The sequence below is a fragment of the Engraulis encrasicolus genome, chromosome 11, assembly GCF_034702125.1.
Source record: "Engraulis encrasicolus isolate BLACKSEA-1 chromosome 11, IST_EnEncr_1.0, whole genome shotgun sequence".
In the NCBI taxonomy this organism is placed as follows: Eukaryota; Metazoa; Chordata; class Actinopteri; order Clupeiformes; family Engraulidae; genus Engraulis; species Engraulis encrasicolus.
Window position 1 is genome coordinate 16,793,598 of NC_085867.1, and position 7,500 is coordinate 16,801,097.

A 7,500-nucleotide genomic window follows, 5' to 3' on the forward strand; every position below is an offset into this window, starting at 1 on the left:
TAACTGCACGTGAGAATGAGGAGGACAACTTGTCTTGACGGGGAAAAAGAAAGAAACTGAGCAACTGAGATTTTTTTTAAATGCTGACAATTTGACCTACGTCATTTTAAAACTGCAGATGATTTAACATTCATCATCATTCATTTTTGAAAGATTCCATGCCAAAAAAGTCAACCAAGGCCCTGCCGTAGCTCAAACGGTTGGGCACTGCACTGTTACGCCAGGACCTGGGTTTAATTCCGGCCTGAGGTAATTTCACGATCAGCCCCCATCTCTCTCTCCCACTCCCTTCCTGTCATCTCTCAAACTGTCCTGTCAAAAATAAAGGTGTAACATCTAGGCCAGAGGTGGGGAACCTTTTTCATTCGAGGGGCCACTTCAAATTCCTCCAAGGTCCATAACATTCCTCCAAGGGCCATGCTATGAACACAAACCAGGATTTCCCCAAGCACTTTAGGCCTATATTGAAGGCAGCCATCTATACAACAGACCCCACCTTCTCTAGGTCCACTGAAATATAATTTAATTGTATTTCAAACGTAATTTCTAAGATTCCTTTAGAAAAACATGTCATATTTCATGTGAAGCTGCATAACATTAAAATTATATTGAGGGCCCGCGTAAGACGGCCTCAAGGGTCATCGCCGGTTCCCCACCCCTGTTGTACACCCTTCAAGGAAGCACAGACACAGGCTGGGCCGGATTAACGCACAGGCTGCATATGACTGCAGCCTACAGGGGCCCCCACCGGTCAGGGGCCCCCCAATTGGCAAAAAGTAAAAAAAAAAAATCAGAATTGCTGCAAGATGCAATGTTGAAAAATGATTCTGTGATGTCAAGTACAGTTTTAAATCATAGTAATACTCATCTCCACAGCTGGCAGACATGTTATCCGTAATTCCTATCTTGGAATTTAGATACTGTTTATAGTCATAATTTTGTAGTGAAATTCGGCCTCCAGGGGGGCCCACGGCAACCTGTAGCCCAGGAGCCTTGATCTTAATCCGGCCCTGAATACAGGGTTGTAGCGTGGTTATCAGGCCTTCTTGTTTGCATTCTACTGTATTCTTCTTGACTTCCTAAAAACTCAGCAATGCGTGCAGCTCTGTAAATTTGGACAAGCTCCCATCCCCATCCTCCATTTCAAGAGCCTGCTCTGGGACATTTATTGACTCTCACAGTGGAGTTCAGATGCTGGTTAAATTATAGCACGCGAGGCAAGGCAAGGCAAGTGTAATTCAAAGTCACAATAACATTGACAGGAAGCGTTTGTTCACCACGGTGAATTACCGTAGTCTCTCCGCCGCCGGACCAGCTGGACGCTTGAACGTTTTATTAAAACCACTGTAAACATGAGCAATATTTAGATTTATGTTATGGCCATTTCGCACTGTCCGATAGCCCGTATACTCAAGACGTTTATTTGCTTGTATAGAGTCCCAATGAATCGGCGCAAGCTGTTTAGCTGCAAAATGCACCTTTCCTTTTTTTAAAGATTTTTTTTTTTGTAATCTTTTTCGACTTCATTTGATAGGACAGTGTGAGAGGTGGACAGGAAGCGAATTGGAAGAGAGACGGGGAGGGGTCGGCAATGGACACGGGTCAGCCGCATGGCCGGCGAGCGCCCCACCGGTTGGCCACGGCAGGGCCCAAACGCACCTTTCCTGGCATAACCAAAAGGTCTTAAGTTCAGGACTGAAACTGTAACAGGGGGGTTTGAGACGATGAGCCTGGATGGCAGTCTGAAATAGAAACTTACCCCGGGGATCCTCCCAAGCCCCAGACAATGCCTCGGTGTCCCTCCACCGCACCTTCCATGGTATGGGTTTACGTGTGAGTGTCAGGACCGGTAATCTGTTTTTGGCTCCGGGCAGCTGTATGCTTTAGCTGCTTCAATGGGGGATTTTAGTTTAGTGGGATTAATTCCACCCCTTCGCACGCACGCACGCACGCACGCACGCACGCACGCACGCACGCACACACACACACACACACACACACACTGTGTGTCACTACCTGTCTGTGCTTCTTGAGTGTCAGGGTGTGGTGCGAGATGAGCTCTGTTGCTGGTGCACATCCACTATCTGGACTGGAGCACTCTTTTACAATTGCAAAAAAAAAACAAAGCACAATTTGTGGCCCCTCCTAGCAGTAACAATATGAAAATGGATGGCACTCTGGTATATTTGATTGCAGTGCTCATATTTGACTTTGGCAAATGTCCCATCTCATCCCATCTCGCTCTTTCTCTCTGCTTCCTGTCTCCACCTCCAGTATCCTGCACTATCAATGAAGCCAAAATATACTATTCTTAAAGCCACACTGCATAGATTTTTGTCTTGGGTTGCCCTGTGAGGGTGGAAGTAAATTGTCCCTCATTTGAATTACACACAGGCAGCACATTCCTCTGGACGTGCACTGTAGAAATCGTAAGGTTCCTCAAAGAACCATTTGGGTTCTTGGGTTCTCTGTGGAACCCTCAGGAAAATCTGGGAGTTCTTCCAGGAACGAATTTGTCACAAATATACAGTAGCAGCTAGGTTCTTCTGATGACATTTAGGTTCCTCAAAGAGGATTTAGGTTCCTCAAAGAACTTCCGGGGTTCCTCCACAACAGCAAACTAAAGGGGGAACTTTTAATTCTTACAGTGCAGTGCGGAGGGCTGTGAAATGCCTTTTAAACTGTTTCCAGTTTATTTTGGAAGCTTTTTTTAATATTTAAAAAAATCTATTACGAAGTAATTTTAGTTGTGTGCTATAAAATGCCCCCTGCCAGTGATGGTCCTTTAGAGTTGTCTTATTTCTGTCCATCTGCCACTCTGGCATTGCATAAGTTGGGGAGGTGGGGGCTCTGTTGTTGAGATCATGCATCACACAGTCTTCCTCATTAAGAGCTTCACCATGTGCCCAACTCATTCTGGTTTTGAAATGACCACTGTGTGTTGACCTGGCGTTGTGTCATTCCCTTCCTCAGTTCCAGATGTTCAATTTTAGTGACTGAAATGTCCACATAGTTTTTTCCGTCTTTTGTATTTGTTAGTCTCATGAAACTGGCTGAGCCGCCGTCATTATGAGTTTTAATTTCAATTTTATAACAAGCTGTTTATTCATCTTGGCAAGCGTCGTTCTGCTACCGAAATTAAATTATGTATACACAGGCCCCTCTTCTGTCCAGTCCCGCCCATGTGAGAACTAAAATTAAATATCCAAATAATCACACAGAGTGACTGATAGCCCTGAGGAAGGATAAACACCGGGGGATGAGTACATCCAGCGCCAAAGAAATGACACGGGCGGCCAAAAAGAAACACTTGTGCCCGTAACCATCACACAAACAGCAGCGTTACCAGACCATGGGCTTACAGGAAGACGCGGAGAGAGAGAGAGAGAGAGAGAGAGAGAGAGAGAGCAAGAGAGCGAGAGAGACAGAGAGAGCGAGGGAGCGAGGGAGCGAGAGAGAGAGAGAGAGAGAGAGGTGTTTGAGTTCCCATCTGTCACCAAACCACATTTTGCTCAAGCGCACGCTGGCTGAGTGCATTTAAGGACATAATGGCTTTAAGTGGCACGATGCCTTGATTGAAACCAGTGCGACCTACTGCCATCGCTTATATAATGACACTACTGGGAAGTTCAAATCACAGCTGTGCAAAGGGTGAACTTTGGCTGCTTAGGACACTTAGGAGAGAGTGGAAAAGGAAAACAAAACTCTTTGCTTCTTTTTTGGAAGACCTTGGTCATTGCACAAAAAGTGACATGAATCCCAAATGAATGTGCTATTATATAGACACTCTTGTCTCAAATCAACGTTCTTTTTAGGTCTTGTTCCCCTTTGGGCCACTGTAGAAAAAAGAGCAAAGGCAAAATAATTGTATTATTTAAGGCAGAAATCACTATATAATGAAAAACAGGACAGAAAGTCCCCCCAAAAATCATGAATAAGCCATTCATGCCTTGCCTACTGTGCTGTAGCTCACCCACCAGTCAGAACACACCCTGAGTGTCTTCGGCTCTCCTTGTGAGCACGGCGGAAGAGAGGAGCAGTCTATAACCTCTCTGAAGTTGGATTAAGGGCTAAGAAGAATATCAAAGACAGACCTAACTACAGGGAAATTCCATGTGACGTCTGTAGCAGTTTTTGAGTCGGTCGGCATAACAAACACGTGTGCGTAGCCTACACTGTCGTCCGTTCACACTGCAATCCAAAGAACCCTCACTTGTGGTGTCATGGCAGTTTTATAGAGCATATGCAGCTACTGTTCACGTTTGTGTGTCCGTCCCGAAATGTGACACATTCAGCCCCTTCAACTGTTTTTACCAGTGCAACTATAATTGCCACCGTTTTTTTTGTATTTGCCCGCCACAGACAGACCAAGAGGAGCATGTCAACCTCAGTGATGAAGCAGTTAGAGGGTTTATTAGTTGTGTCCTCCCATGACCTGGCCTGAAAGTCTTGCGAGGGAGGTCCTGCACGTCAACACCATGCATAGCCAGCTCGCCTGAATATCCTTGACTGGCTCTCTGCCTTAGCTGCCACATGGACCATGCATGGAGAATGTTCAACAATGTCTTTTCTACTCATTGGTCCTACACCTTGGAAGGAGGCCCTTCCCTCAAGATTAATAAATGATACTCTACTCTATATGCCAACACCATGCATGGCCAGGTCACTTGTGTGGCATACACTTGACAGCCTCAACCTCCACACGCACCATCTGGTAAATGTTCAGCTATGTCAACGTCTATTTTACACATTGGTCCTTTCACCAATTTTACCACAATCAAAGAGATTTCTGAGACAAGGCGAGGCACGTCAAGAGAGACACTGGCTTCCTGCCCCACCACACTTTTTGCTTCATTTCTGCTGCCAATACACAACTACACACCATACAGAAAATGTTAGGCTACGTCTGCATAAATTAGTCCAGTTTGAACTTTCAACAAAAATGATGACATTTCTGTCCACGCACACAGTTTGTTTGGCCACACACTGCCATTTTTGACATGGCCTGTCACTCGCCTCAGTTACAATCTGCCAGGCTTCTAGAGAAACATTATGGTGCTGTTGGGATTGTGAACAGCTTGCAAAAGTCATACAACTTAGTTACTGCTTGTACAGTATGTCCATAGCCTTAGCTAGCTTCAGTGGTGTAGTCTACGTAGAACGCGGCTATACGGAGTATACCCACTTCTAAATTTCAGGGATTTCAGTATACCCACTTAAAATTGATTGATCCATTGTTTTGAATAGCACAAATATATACAGTATACCCACTTCAAAAAACTCTCAAATATACAGTATACCCACCATAAAAAAGTAGACTACAGCACTGGCTAGCTTACTGTTCTTTTGAGAGAGACTGGGACATTAGGCGTTACTATTGTGACTATAGCATACTATTGACGTGATGTAAACTGCTATAAGTGTATCAGTGTGCGTAGAACCAGTTCAACTCCCATGCAGGCGCAGAGTGACATAAGGTTATCATGGCGCCACCGAACGAATACAAGCGTCTCTCTCTCCCTCTCTCTCCCCCATGACAGCCTCTGAAGTAGCATATGTTTACAATCTGTCTCTGGAGCAGTGTTCGTTTGACCCTGCTGGTGCAACACCAGCCAGCATATGACAATAGTACAGAAAGACCTCAGTGATCGAGGTTTTATGATCGATGCCATATTCAGATGTTGCCTTGTGCCAGAACTCCGAAGAGCCCAAGTTTTGGTCCATAAAGCGTTTGAGGCTCGACTCGAGCATATGGTTCTCATCAGTGGTGCCTTGGCTGTATTGATGACGGCGTGTTTATGTCTGCCACACAGGCAGTCCGTGAGTGTTGTTTGGCTGGTGCCTTGGCTTTCTCTTTTCTCTCCTTCTCCGTCTGACACATTTTTCCCATTTCAAATGCACGACGCCGACACCACACCAGACATGTGACCTCATGAGCACAAAGGAATATCTGAGCCACACAGGGAGAAATAGAAGTGTATGTTGAAATCATTTTCATCCAGAGTGTTTTTTTATGAGTAGGAATAAGTTGGTCTTTGCTATGCTGATAGTTAGTGGTGATCTCATGATCACAAGAAAATGACTGAGCCACACACAGAGAAATAGAACACGGGCGTATGTGGAACCCATTTGTGCTTCATGCAAAGTGCTTTTATTCCTATGAATGAGATGAAGTTGGTTTTAGCTATGCTGGTGGGTCAAAGACGTCCAAAAAGGAATTGTCATTCAGTGTAATGGATACCTTCTGCTGACTGTAACTGTAAGAAACATGACTCTTTTTATTTTATTTTTTTCCAGTGAATTCATGAAAGCCTCGGCTGTCATCCATTCACTTGAAGCAATTTAAAAATCATGTTTTTTACAGTTACAGTTAGCAGAAGGTATCCATTACACTGAATGACAGTTCCTTTTTGGACGTCTTTGACCCTGGTAACCACTGGCAGGCACAGCATCATGCTCATATGGGAATAATACATATTACATTTCAAGTCAATCATTGCTTGCAACAACCATGCCCAATGAACATAAAGTTTTTGGCCTCAGATTTTATAACTTAACTTCTTCATTTTCCTATTGACACTTTTCCGACTCTTCGATTAGCCTACCATTCGAATCACCAATTAACCACCATCTGGTGTTTCAAAGCCTGCTCTTATAGGTCAAACGTAAAATGGGCTACAGAAGATTTCCATGGTCATAGGTTGCATGCATTCAGCATGAGCACCCGAAAGAGTATAGTTTTGTTTTGGGGGCCCTACCTTAACCACATGACAGACATCCTTGTGAAGATCTGAGGCTCCCAAATTGCCCTGATCTGGACTTGGACCCAAAAAAAGGCAAGGGCATTTTTGAATGGCCCCCTCTAAATTGTGGTCCCCTGAGGACTGTTGGCCCGCTGGGAAATATATGCCAGATTACCAGTCCAGGCCTGTGTCAGCATACCTTTTCTGCATTTCCTTCAACAGAATTGAGTGATGTAGTGCACTGTACAGGCACTGTACATCTGATGTAACATATATTAAAATCTGTAATCTTTTATTCATACTGTAACCTTTTATGATGCCTGATCTTGACAGTTTTCCTCCATTATAAGCAGAGTTAAATCTCAAACCGCTATATGTATTGTGAAAAAGTGGTACTCGGTGGCCCATTCTGACAAGGGGATGTCAGTGCCAAGGTACACAGAGGCTGAAGGATATTTCAACAGATGTAGCAACCAGATACAGAAATTGTGCTTAACCTGACCAGCAGCTTAACCACCAACCTTAACCTCCAACACAGAATGTGGGGGACAAGGAAGTGGGTGCTGTCAGTGTTTGTCATGGTGTGGGGAATGCAGGTGCAAAGTGTTGGAAATATGCGGTGGAAATACATGCAAAGTTATCATGGAGGAACTGGATAAGTGACTGCAAATGTATGACTCTAACGTGATGTAGGAATGAAAGAATGTTGAGTTGCGCTAATTGTGAGTGTGCAGGTAGTCATGTGTGAGTTTGGAAA